Source organism: Phacochoerus africanus, chromosome 15, assembly GCF_016906955.1.
Source record: "Phacochoerus africanus isolate WHEZ1 chromosome 15, ROS_Pafr_v1, whole genome shotgun sequence".
In the NCBI taxonomy this organism is placed as follows: domain Eukaryota; kingdom Metazoa; phylum Chordata; class Mammalia; order Artiodactyla; family Suidae; genus Phacochoerus; species Phacochoerus africanus.
In genome coordinates this window covers 109,456,182-109,468,219 of record NC_062558.1, presented here as the reverse complement: position 1 = coordinate 109,468,219, position 12,038 = coordinate 109,456,182, and the positions used below count along the sequence as shown (strand labels likewise).

The following is a 12,038-nucleotide window of genomic DNA, read 5'->3' as shown; positions in this document are numbered from 1 at the left end:
TGGCTGTGGCATAGGCCGGCGGCTATAGCTCCAATTTGACCCCTAGCCTGGGTACCTCCAGATGCCGCTCCTGGGCATCTATCCAGAGAAAACCATGACTCAGAAAGATACATGTACTCCAATGTTCATTGCAGCACTCTATACAACAGCCAAGACATGGAAACAACCTAAATGTCCATCAACAGAGGAGTGGATCAAGAAGATGTGGTACAGATACACAATGGAATATTACTCAGCCATTAAAAGGAAAGAAATAATGGCATTTGCAGCAACATGGATGGACCTAGAAATTATCATGTTAAGTGAAGTTAGTCAGACAGTGAGCCAGCAACATCAAATGCTATCACTTACATGTGGAATCTAAAAAAGGACACAATGAACTTCTTTGCGGAATAGGTACTGACTCACAGACTTTGAAAAACATATGATTTCCAAATGAGACAGGTTGAGGGGTGGGGGGAATGCACTGAGGGTTTGGAATGGAAATGCTATAAAATTTGGTTGTGATGATTGCTGTACACCTATAAATGTAATAAAATTCACTGACTAATTAAAAAAAGAAAAGAAAAAAGAAAGAAAATTTGGTGAGCATGTCAGATCAGAAATGAGTATTTGGGGCAAAACCCATTAGCCTCCAGATAAAGACACTTTGAATTTAGTTCAAAAAAAAACAAGTGATGTGTTAAGAGGAGAGTTTCTCCCTATATATCCCCTCCCCTCCCCCAGCCCCACCCCCAGCCCCACATTCTCCTGATGTCTCATTGACCAGCAGCGCATCGCATGTCCAGACCTAAGACAGTCATTGGCAAGAGGACTGGAATAAAATGACGCTTTAGACCTGGCCCTGAATGCACCTTCAAATCACCTAGGGATCCCCACACACCTTGAGGGTGTCTGCTGTGACTGGTCTGCAGTGCCTCTCCTCGGGCTAATTAACATTTGGCCTTCGGGGCTGGGGAAGGGGTCATGAAGCCCATGGCCACCCAATCCCCGAACAAACTGAACCAGGCTTCGAGGAGGGGTCTGACTCGGGGTAGAGAGCCATAGGATCTGTCACAGGTGGAGAGCTTCACCCTCTCCATCAGGAACAGCAGCCTTGAGGGTAGTGACTCTGGAGACCTGGCACCACCAGGCAAAGACAAGCTGAGCCAAGGGCCCACCACCTCTGGAGGCTAAACACCTGGAATCCAATCACGGAAACCCAGCCCCAGTTCCCCCAAATGTTAAGGAGCTTCTCTCTTAGATGGGAGTCCTCAGACCTTTCCATGCATAAGAACCACCAGGGGAGGGGAGTTCCTGTTGTGGCTCAGCAGTAACGAACGCAGCTAGTACCCAAAAGGATGCATGTTCGATCCCTGGCCTCGCTCAATGTGTTAAGGATCCAGTGTTGCTGGGAGCTGTAGTGTAGGTCGCAGACACAGCTCAGATCCCGTGTTGCTGTGGCTGTAGCGTAGGCCGGCAGCTGTAGCTCTGATTCAGCCCCTAGCCTGGGAATTTCCATATTGCCACGGGTGCAGCCCTAAAACATTAAGAAAAGAAAAGTAAAAGATCAATTAAAAAGAAGAAGAACCACTTGGGGGATGGGAGCATGTCAGAAGAGCTGGCTCCAGGCCCCACCCCGGAGATCCAATTCAGTAGATCTGAGGTGGGGTCTGCATTTTTCACAGGATGAGGCAGGCTCACAGGGTCCGAGAACCAAACTTGCAGACACCTGACCTAAACTCCCTCCTGCTGCTGTCTCGGAGCCCAAGGCTTGGAGCTGAGCTCACGGTTCAGATCACTGTACCCCGAGAACCACTTTATGCTGGGAAAGATGGGCTCAGGGAACCTGGCATCTTCGAGGTGCTCAGAGAGAAAACAAAACAGGTGCTAATGAATTCCGGCCCTAAATCGGGAGGTGTGACATGCAGGCACCTGAGGAGGAGAGAAGTTATTCAATGTGATTGCTAGAAAGGTCGGGGATGAGACAGAAGGTCAGGGCGCTCTCCGGCAGGCACCCACACAGCCAGCCCTCAGCTGGCAACTTGGGGGAGAAGACTGTGACTAAGGAAGATGAAGGGACAAGTGACAGGACCCAACGGTAGGGGACACTACCCACCCTGAAGTCTCTGCGAATGGCTCCCTGGAGCTGCTCACAGCTGGGGGCCCAGAAAATGAGGCTGCAAATGCACAGTCCTCATTCTTTGGCACAGCATTCAAAGTCCTTCAGTGGCCCCAGCCCAGCCTGCAGGTGCTTTTTCCTCTCAGTGGCCCTGCTGGAGCTGATTTATTTGCAAAAAAACCAGGGAATTCTGTTCCCCAACCCTGCCCCTGTGTGCTCTGGCAATCCCTGCTCAGCAGTCAAGGCCCCAGACTATATCTTGTCTTATGTGACTATATCTCATCTTGTCTTGTCTAAAGGCACACAGCAATCTTTCCTCCCATCCCTGGGCCCCCAGCACTGAGCTGTGTGTTTCAGAGCAGAACACACACCCATGTAGCCTCACAAGGGCAGGGGCCTTTGTCTGTTTTCCTCCCCCATGTGTCCCAAGCACCTGGGGCAGCAGCCAGCACGGAGGAGATGCAGCGTGAGCATTTTGTGGACTGAAGCTTGGCACGTGCCATCAGCCTCTACGTGGAGTAGAACATGAGCCCCTGCAGCTGCCGACCCACAGCACCCCCTGAGTGGAGCTCAGGATGGAGACCAGGAGTGAAGCATTCAATGCACTGGGAAAACTGAAAGAACGGGCCTTCAGATAGTTAGATATTTTCAGGAGAAGATTTCATGAGCCCAGTTCTTGCATCTCCTCATATCTAGAAAAACACTAAAATCCATCAGTGAGGACTCATGTCTGTGACCAGTCGTAAGCTTCATGAGACCAGCAGCAAACTTCTTTCTGTAAGATGTGTGCGTGGCTGCAGCCACCTCCCCCTCCACCTTTAGGACTTACAGCTTGATATTTCCCCTTTCCTCTTTGGGGGAGTATTTCGGAGCTGTCTGAAATACTGCCTCCTGGGCTATAGTTAGTGGGCAAAACAAAAGATGTCAAGGTCACCTGTGAGTGCAGCCACTCCCAAGGGTGGGCCAATGAGCCCTGAGGAAACTCAGGAAAGCGTAGCAAAGTAAGCCCAAGTCTTCTCATAGAAAAGGTTTTCTGTAAATTTTCTGTAAATCTGGTTCTCTGTAAATCTTTTGTTCCTACTCCCTCCTCATTGTTGCAAAAACTCATATCTCCTAGTTTCCCCCTCACCTTCTCAGAGTGGTTTCTTGGGGCTCCCTGAGATGCTGTTTCCCGGGCTTAAGACCTAATTGCGCCTGAAATAAAGCTTAACTCTCAACTTTCAGGTTGCATTTTTTTAGTCAACAGTTAGTTGAATGAATGAATGAACTTTGCAAGACAGAAGCTGCCAGCCCCTTCCACCAAATGAACAAGCAAATCACACACACACACACACCCCACCAATGTTCTCAATGGAGGATACAGAATCCTAGGAGCCACTTTGGTTATGCAAGAGTAAGGCAAGCAGGAGTTCCCGTAGTGGCGCAGTGGTTAACGAATCCGAGTAGGAACCATGAGGTTGCGGGTTCGATCCCTGGTCTTGCTCATTGGGTTAAGGATCCGGCGTTGCCGTGAGCTGTGGTGGAGGTTGCAGACTCGGCTCAGATCCCACATTGCTGTGGCTCTGGCATAGGCTGGCAGCTACAGCTCCAATTAGACCCCTAGCCTGGGAATCTCCATATGCCTTGGGCGTGGCTCTAGAAAGCGCAAAAGAACAGAAAAAAAAAAAAAAAAAGGTGAGGCAAGCAGACATACATTGCCCAGAGTTTCCCACACCTGACAAAGACCTCCACTCCCAATCGCCTTTGAGAGAGAGAAATGATGACCAAGGACCAGGGGGCAAAATTTGCAAAAGGCTCCAGGGCCCTGCCCCCTCAAAGAGGGATGTTGTGAGAAGTTCTCAAGTGAAGAGGTGTGATGCTGGCTGAAATCAACCTGCTAGAGATCACACCGCAGGCTCCAAAGTTGATGTCAGGGGCTGGGGGCGGTGGAGGGGGGGGGGGGTTCTGGTCTGGCCCTGTGTCTAGTCCTAACCCTGCGCCCAGAAGTCAAGGAAGGGGCACAGCTCCCTTGACTTCTGGGCTGAAGCTGAAGCTGAAGCTGACTCCCTCTTAGGACCCAACCCCTCGGGCCCTGACTGAACCTGAACTGAAAGAATTAGAATTTCCAGAGCTCAAGAACAAGCAGCCCCAACCTACCTGAGAACCAGGCCACAGCCGCACCCCCCTGAGGAATCAGGAGAGAAAGTGCAGGGCCATCCAGAACTGGAGTCAACAGTTCAAATCATGAAAGGAGTTCCTATTGTGGCTCAGCAGGTTAAGAACCCAACAAGCATCCGTGGGGTTGAGGGTTCAATCCCTGACCTTGCTCAGTGGGTTAAGGATCTGGTGTTTCCTTGAGCTGTGGTGTAGGTCGCAGACACAGCTCGAATCCCACGTTGCTATGGCTGTGGCGAAGGCCAGAGCTACAGCTCCATTTCGATCCCTGTTCTGGGAACCTCCATATGTTGCAGGTGTGGCTCGAAAAGACAAAAAATAAAACCCTGAAAGCTGGGGCCTGTGATGGTCACCCTCTCCAGATGTCCTCCCACAAGGCACTTCAGGGCACAAACAAGCCCACGGGACTGAGTAAGCGGCATAGAATTTTGGAGACTTTAGGAGCCGAGAGGGGCCTCCCTAGGAACATACAAGCAAACGGCTTTTTTTTTTTTAACATGATTAATTAGAAAAATAAGAGCCGTGGCTGCACTTTGGAAAGCTGATAATTTAGCACCCATTCGAACCATTGTTTTTAATTATTTACGTACACAACGTGTATTTAGTGACGATGAGGAGAAACTGCTTTTCCCTTATCAGACTTGAATACCTTTCTTTAGGTTCAAAATAATGGATTTATTGCATGCATTTATTATAGGCAATTTTCTAAACCAGACAGCTTCCTGGGGAGCATAGACACCATTTAAAATTTAGATGCTAAAATAAATCACTGGATCCCGATAAACAGTGCTGCACTGGCATCCATCAGTTTCACGGTCACAACTGACGGGGGCTGGTGACTGCAGTGACCTGCAGAGGGCGGAACTTGGGGTGGGTGGTGTGGCCGCTCTGTGTATAATCAGCCCATACTCGTGGGAAAGAAAAAAACCAGCAGAAGTAGGTCAGCCGTGGAGAGGGGGGATTCGGCTTCGTTTGGGTTTTTTATTGCCACTGAGTGCATTTCTTCAGTCTGAGCCAAACCACCTAATTTAGGCCAGGGGTCGGCAAACTTTTTTCTGTGAAGGGCCAGACAGTAAATATTTTAGGCCATGTGAGCCAAGAGGCAAAACTGAGCAACTGTCCGCTAAAGGGCTACATGGTCTTTTTTTCACACTTGCATTTAAAACTGTGAAACCCATTCTCAGCTCTTGGGCTATATAAGGCCAGGTGGTGGGCTGGATTCGGTCTGTGGGCCACTGTTTGCCAAGTTCTGATTTAAATCAGGCAGTTACTATAGGAATATAAAAACTGGGTTCCCCGGCCCTAGATGTGTGACTTACAAAAGGGACGTTTTGGTGCCTTTGTTAGCAGTTTCACAGCCGATAACTCCTTAAAACAATTCTGAATAAAATAACGACACTACCTGACGTTTCTAGAGTACCTACACCTTCTTCCCCATCTTAGTAACTGCCAGGAGTCGTTCTTTTTTTTTGTTTTTTTGTCTTTTTTATTTTTATTTTTTTTAGGGCTGCACCCATGACATATGAATGGAGGTTCCCAGGCTAGGGGTCGCATCAGAGCCGTAGCTGCTGCCCTACCCCACGACGACAGCAGCGCAGGATCTGAGCCACATCGGCGACCCACACCACGGCTCAAGACAACACCGGATCCTCAAGCCACTGAGTGAGGTCAGGGATGGAACACGCGTCCTCATGGATACTAGTCAGCTTCGTTAACTACCTAGCCGCGACAGGAACTGCATCACCACCAGTCATTCTTTTTTTTTTTTTTTTGTCTTTTTGCCTTTTCTGGGGCCACTCCTGTGGCATATGGAGGTTCCCAGGCTAGGGGTCCAATCGAAGCTGCAGCCGCCGGCCTACACCAGAGCCACAGCAACGTGGGATCCGAGCCGCGTCTGCAACCTACATCACAGCTCAGGGCAACGCCGGATCATTAACCCACTGAGCCAGGCCAGGGACCAAACCCGCAACCTCATGATTCCTAGTCGGATTCGTTAACCACTGCACCATGACAGGAACTCCAACCACGAGTCATTCGTAATGCTATCCCTGCCTTTCCTCCCTACTCCCAGCAAGTTCGGATGGCCCAGCTCCAAAACATACCTCAAAATCAACCACTCGCCTCCAGCAGATACTTGTACACCCATGTTCATAGCAGCATTCTTCACAATAGCCAAAAATGGAAACACCCAAATACCCCTCAACAGATGGATGAATGACCAAAGCGTGGAATATCCATAGAATGGAATAGTACTCGACCTTAAAAAGAAATGAAGTTCCAATACAAGCTACAACGTGGATGAACCTTAAAGACATTACATTAAGTGAAATAAGCCAGACGCAAAATGATGCATCTTGCACGCTTCTATTTATATGGAGTACCTAGAATAGTCAAATACAGAGAGACAGGAAGTTGAATAGAGGTTTTCAGAGACTGTGGGGTGGGGGGAGGAATGGAGAGTTATTATTTAAGAGGTACAGAGTTTCTATTGGGGATGATGAGAAAATTCTGAAGTGGATGGTGGTGATGGTTGCCCAACACTGGGAATGTATATAATGCCGCTAAATGGTACACTTAAAAATAGTTAAAATAAAAAAAATCCATTGTGTATGTTTTACCACAACTTTCTCAATTAAAAAAAAATGCATATAACCGGGTTACTTTGCAAAGCAGAAGTTGATAGAATGTTGTAAACCGACTATAATAAAAAATGAATAAATAAATAAAAATTTTTTAAATTAAACCCCCACCAGCATCATCTCCCCTGCCACCACATTAACCCAAGTGACCATGATTTTTGGCTTCTTAACTAGCCCCCCAATGTCCCCTCTTGTCCCCTGTACTGTATTCTCCATAGAACCACAAAAATGAGGTAACCACTTTCTTATTTAGAACTCTCCAGCGGTGTCCAAGCATGCTCCTGGAAGTACAGGTGGCAGACCAGCCACATCGGCCTCTCTGGAGAGCTCGTCTGAGATGCAGAACCTCAGGCCCAGGCCAGAGCATCCCCTGGCCCTGTGTGGTGGTGAAGCACCCCTGGGGCAGACCTGGCTGTCTAATCCACATCCCGTCTCCAGCCCCAGCTCTCCTTCCTGCCTCCACTCCTGGGCCAGAGAAGCTCATTCCTATACCTGACTCCCTTTTCCAGCCTCCCTTGCAGCTAAGAGCCATTCTGATCAGTGAGAAGCAGAATTGGCCTCATATACACATATGATGCCTAGAGTGGCCACAGCCACTTACAACCAGCAGGGTCAGGTTGGAGAGTGGGAGAACGTTGGCCCCACATCATCAAGCCATCAAACTAGTGTTCCCATTGCCAGGTTCCCATTGCCCTGCGAGCAAGATCCAAACTCCCTGCCAGGGCTCACAGGACTCCCTCTGCCAGCGTCTGCCTGACCTCTGTCTCCCTCTCACACTGTTCTCCCCTCCACTTATAGTGCTCAGGCCACCAACAAGACCTTCCTCCGTACCCCTCACAGGTAACGTTCCTTAGGTTAGTTGGCTCTTTACATCAAAAGGCTCCAACTCCAAGTGTCACCTGCTCAGATGGCCCCTCTGACCCACCCCTGTGAAGCAGAAAGAGTCCCATCACCTGGCTTATTTTACTCAGGGCGCCAAGCATTATGAGAAATCCCCATGCTTGTTCATTCACTGATGGGTCTATTGTGTGTCTCCCAACTGACCCCCCCCCCCATGCTAGAGGCTAGAGTTTAGATCCCACGAGGGGGACCAGGATAAATCGTGGCTGATTGAATCATGAGCGACCTTAAAAATACTTGTCACATCCCTTATTCAATTAGTTCTAACCACTACCCTGTGACATAATCAGGATTAAAGCATTCAAAAGCATTCTGCTGGAGAGTCAGAGGAAGCCCAGAGAGGGAATGTGGCTCCCAGCTAATGAATGGTACGTACATCCAGTGTGTAACACATGGAGTAGACATAGCAGGATCCAACCCCAGCCTCTGCTTTACCTGATGCATGACCTTGAACTCGTCACTTAGGCTCTCTCAGTGCAGTTTCCTCTTTGAAAACAAAACTGTCCGTACTTTCCTCGTAAGACTGGAGGATTAAGGAGACAATTCAGAAATGGCATCTGGCATGATGCCTTGCACATGCAAAGCCTTCAAACACTGAAACTAATGGTTATTCTCCGTGCCAGTTCATGGTCACTACTCACGGACATCTGTGCCAGTGGTGCTATAATTATTACGTTAGTTCAGGAATAATGAACACCACAATCAGGGCTGTGCTTGCTCGGGTCCAGACCTCACACCCCGCAGGTCTGCCACAAGCCCCCTTGATCCCCGACACAGTCCCCCCTCCCCCCACCCCAGGGCTGGTGAGCAGGGATGGGCAGGAGCAGGCGTGGTGGAGCAGTGGTTCTGTGGGCCTCCTATGTGCCCAGCCCTGCCCACCTGGCCACCAAGACCCGCTTGACAATCCCCAGCAATGAGAGACTCAGGCCTGAGCTGCTGGCTAACTCAGGGGGCCTTCCGGGACCCTCCCCACCTCCCTGCCTGTGGCCTGGGCAGCTCCAACCCCAGCACAGGTTCTGAGTTGAGGCTGAAGGCAACATTGCGAGCCTGCATCTGCATCTCTGTCAGCACAGCGGCAGGGGGCTCTCTTGGCTCCAGACTCATGACGGGCAGAGCCGAGGGCAGCTGTGGGCTCAGGGAGCCCAGCCTGGCTCTGCTTGCTGTGTGGCCTCGGCTGGTCCACTCCCCACTGCCTAGGGGACACCACTCTTCACCATGAGGTTTGGCTGATGGTGGAGCCTCGGGCAAGTTGCTTAAACCCTGGAAGCTATATGGTATGCATCCACATCTCCAGCCAGGAACAAAAACAGAGGTGGAGCTCCACCCAGAAGAGCAAAGACCAGCACTTACTGAGCCTACTGTATGCCAGGCCCTCTTCTCCATGTTCTACCCACATCGTCTCATTTAAGCCTGGTGGCAACCTCGTGAGACAGGTATTATTATCATCTCCATTGTGCAGATGAAGGAACAAACAAGAGGAAAAGGTCTCATCCAAAGTCAGGTCCCATCCACAATTCAGTAAGTGTGGGAACAAGGTTTGATTTCAGGCAGCATGACTCTGGAGCTTCATACCTCCTCCCCTGGACTCCATCAGAATCCCCGGCATGAGCGCCCCCTTGATTCATCCAATTGCCACCCCCAGCAGGGACCATGGGCAGCAAGGGTCTGAGAGCCCACGGGAGAGGAGGCAGTGCCCCTGGGCTTTGATGAGCCCTGCCAGATGCAGCAGCTGCTGCCCCAAAGGTCAGGCGGGCCCCACTGATAAGGTCCCGCCAATGGACATGGGATCCACTAATGAGGCCATCATGACAGACAGAGGCCAGCATGCCAGCCTCTCTGAAGATGGCTCTCCCTCCATCTCTCCTGCCAGGGACACAGTGAAGGGCCTTGGGGAGGGGCAGTGAGGACCAGGGGACCAGGTGTTCTGGGTTCCTGCCATTCCTTGGAAAGTCCTGTCCTGGCTCCTTCCTTCCTCTGTTCTTTCTCCTCCTCTGACCATCTGGAGGCCAATGACCTTGACTCTAGCTGAATAATGACTCCTTTCTCCTCCCAAAGCTGGGGAGAACTGAAGACGTAGACATCTGCATCCCCATTCTCTCCCCACCACTTGCCTGTTTGACACAAGATGTTACCGAGAGCCAAGCCCCACAGAATCACAGGCTCTCACCAAACACCTATCTTAGAAGGACTTTAGAATCGTCTCGTCCAAGGCTTTCCAACAGGAAGTAGCATTGTTCCCTAGGGGCAGGTAGAGAAGTGGGGGGGGGGTCGTTTGAGGGGGGTCACAATGCCTGGGGGTACTACTGGCATTTAACAGGCATGGCTCAGGGATGTTAAATGCCCTGCATTGCATGAGAACAGTTCTGCACAGGGAAGAACTATGCCACCCAAAATGCCACCACCACCAATTTCAATGGAAGAGGACACTGAAGTTCAACGAGGAAGAAGGATGCAGTCAAGGTCACTGGCAGAAACAGCCAGTTGCCTACCATTTTCCTTTGCCTTGTCTTCCTTAGAAAAAGAACCTTATGGAGTTCCCATCATGGCTCAGGAACCATGAGGTTGTTGGTTCGATCCCTGGCCTCGCTCAGTGGGTTAAGGATCCGGCATTGCTGTGGCTGTGGCATAGGCCGGCAGCTACAGCTCCGATTAGACCCCTAGCCTGGGAACCTCCATACTCCATGGGTGCAGCCCTAGAAAAGACAAAAAAAAGAAAAGAAAAAGAACCTTACAAGTAGCTGAGTTCCAGCCAGCTCAGGGCTTCTGTGTTTCCACTTCTCCCGCAGTTCTGTGCAAGCCAGACACAAAGTCTGGTCTAGGGGATCAAAAGCATGTTGAGCGGAACCATCAAGAAGTCCCCTTGAATGGGAGGGGGTGCCTTTTCCTGCCCCTCCTCCTTTTGCTGCCTGAGATGCAGATGGAGCCTGAGCAGCATCCTCGCATGAAGGTTGGAGGAGCAGTAGGATGGAAGGTGTCAGAGGCCCAGACAAATGAGGAGTCACCACCTCAGCCCCGAACTACCTGCCTTCAGTTGTCTGATACATGAGAGAGAAATAAACTCATTGTTTTGGTTTGGGTTTTTTTGGCTGTGCCCACAGCATGAAGAAATTTCTTGGCCAGAGACCGAACCTGCACCCCAACAGTGAACCCAGCCACAGCAGTGACAATGCCAGATCCTTAACCCACTGAGCCACCAGAGAACTCCATAAACTCTTTTTCAAGCTATTGTTCTTTGGGAGATTTTTCTAGTAGTCGCAACTACATCAATACAGCCATGTAAACTGGTTCAGATTAACATTCCTCAACACTTTTTTGAGCATCTCAACGTGTCAAGCAGCAAGTCTGGCGTCGTGTCAAGCAGCAAGTCTGGCATCGTCTCAGGCATTATCTTCTGAGATAATCTTAGAAGATCTGATTCTTAATCCCATGTTGCAGATAAACTATCTTTTTTTAAAAAAGCAAAGACCTAAAAGAGAGAGTAACTTCCTTAGCCATGGCAAGAAATAAGCAAGTGGCAAAGCCAGGATGGACCCCAAACCTCCTAACTCCTTGACAATTGCTACTTCTGCTTGTGGCAGGAGAAAAACTGAGCCAAGAGAGTAACTCTATGAAGACAGCACTACTCACCCACCATGACTAGGACAGATGTGTTCTTGGCCAACACGGGGCTCTTTGTGATGAAAATAAGCCCAGGAAGGCAGCAAAGCCTCCTGTGGTGAATAGTCCAGGGTCACTGTTTCTCAAGTAGGAAGGCCATGGTCAATCATTCTTCATGTAAACTCCTGGTCACAACAGACAAGGTAATTCAGGCCAGTTCTCTACTGAAAAGAACAAAAGGAAGGTGAGTTGAAAACTGGGCAAACATCTTTTTGAAAACAAAGAAATGACAAACTACTGAGGAACTGTTGGGCGAAGATCTGAGAGAAGACGAGAATCCAGAGAGAGAAGCCCAGCCCATGAAACTGCTCTTGTCTAGAGGACAATTGCTTACCCAGGAGAAAGAGGCAATGGACCAGGAGCTGGGCTCTGAGTGTCCCCTCAGGGCTGGAAGAAAAAGAGGTGAAAACTCAGAACTTGTCACAGGTGGCAACTCTGAAACCTGCACCCTGCACACAAGTGGATGTCACACCTTAGAAGGAGTGCCAAGGAGGCAGGGAATGAACCCTGCATAAGCCGGCCCTCACACAGACTTGCATCTGGTTTCTTACCAGGAAACATCAAGCCTTGAGAGTGAATCATGGTCG

General features: G+C 49.9%; 1 protein-coding gene across 2 annotated transcripts in view; it reads right to left on the bottom strand.

Moving 5' to 3' along the window:
• Positions 1-12,038, bottom strand: part of GOLGA7B (golgin A7 family member B) — a 100,392-nt gene that overhangs the window by 56,022 nt on the left and 32,332 nt on the right. Inside the window, exons 1-2 of one of the 2 annotated variants that reach the window (XM_047760694.1) lie at positions 11,786-11,857; positions 11,426-11,615 (exon numbers count right to left, since the gene is read on the bottom strand). The gene's annotated coding sequence lies outside the window, so the exon portion shown is untranslated. Of the gene's footprint in view, positions 1-11,425; positions 11,616-11,785; positions 11,858-12,038 lie in introns of those variants that run through there. The other variant, XM_047760695.1, reaches the window with a different exon arrangement.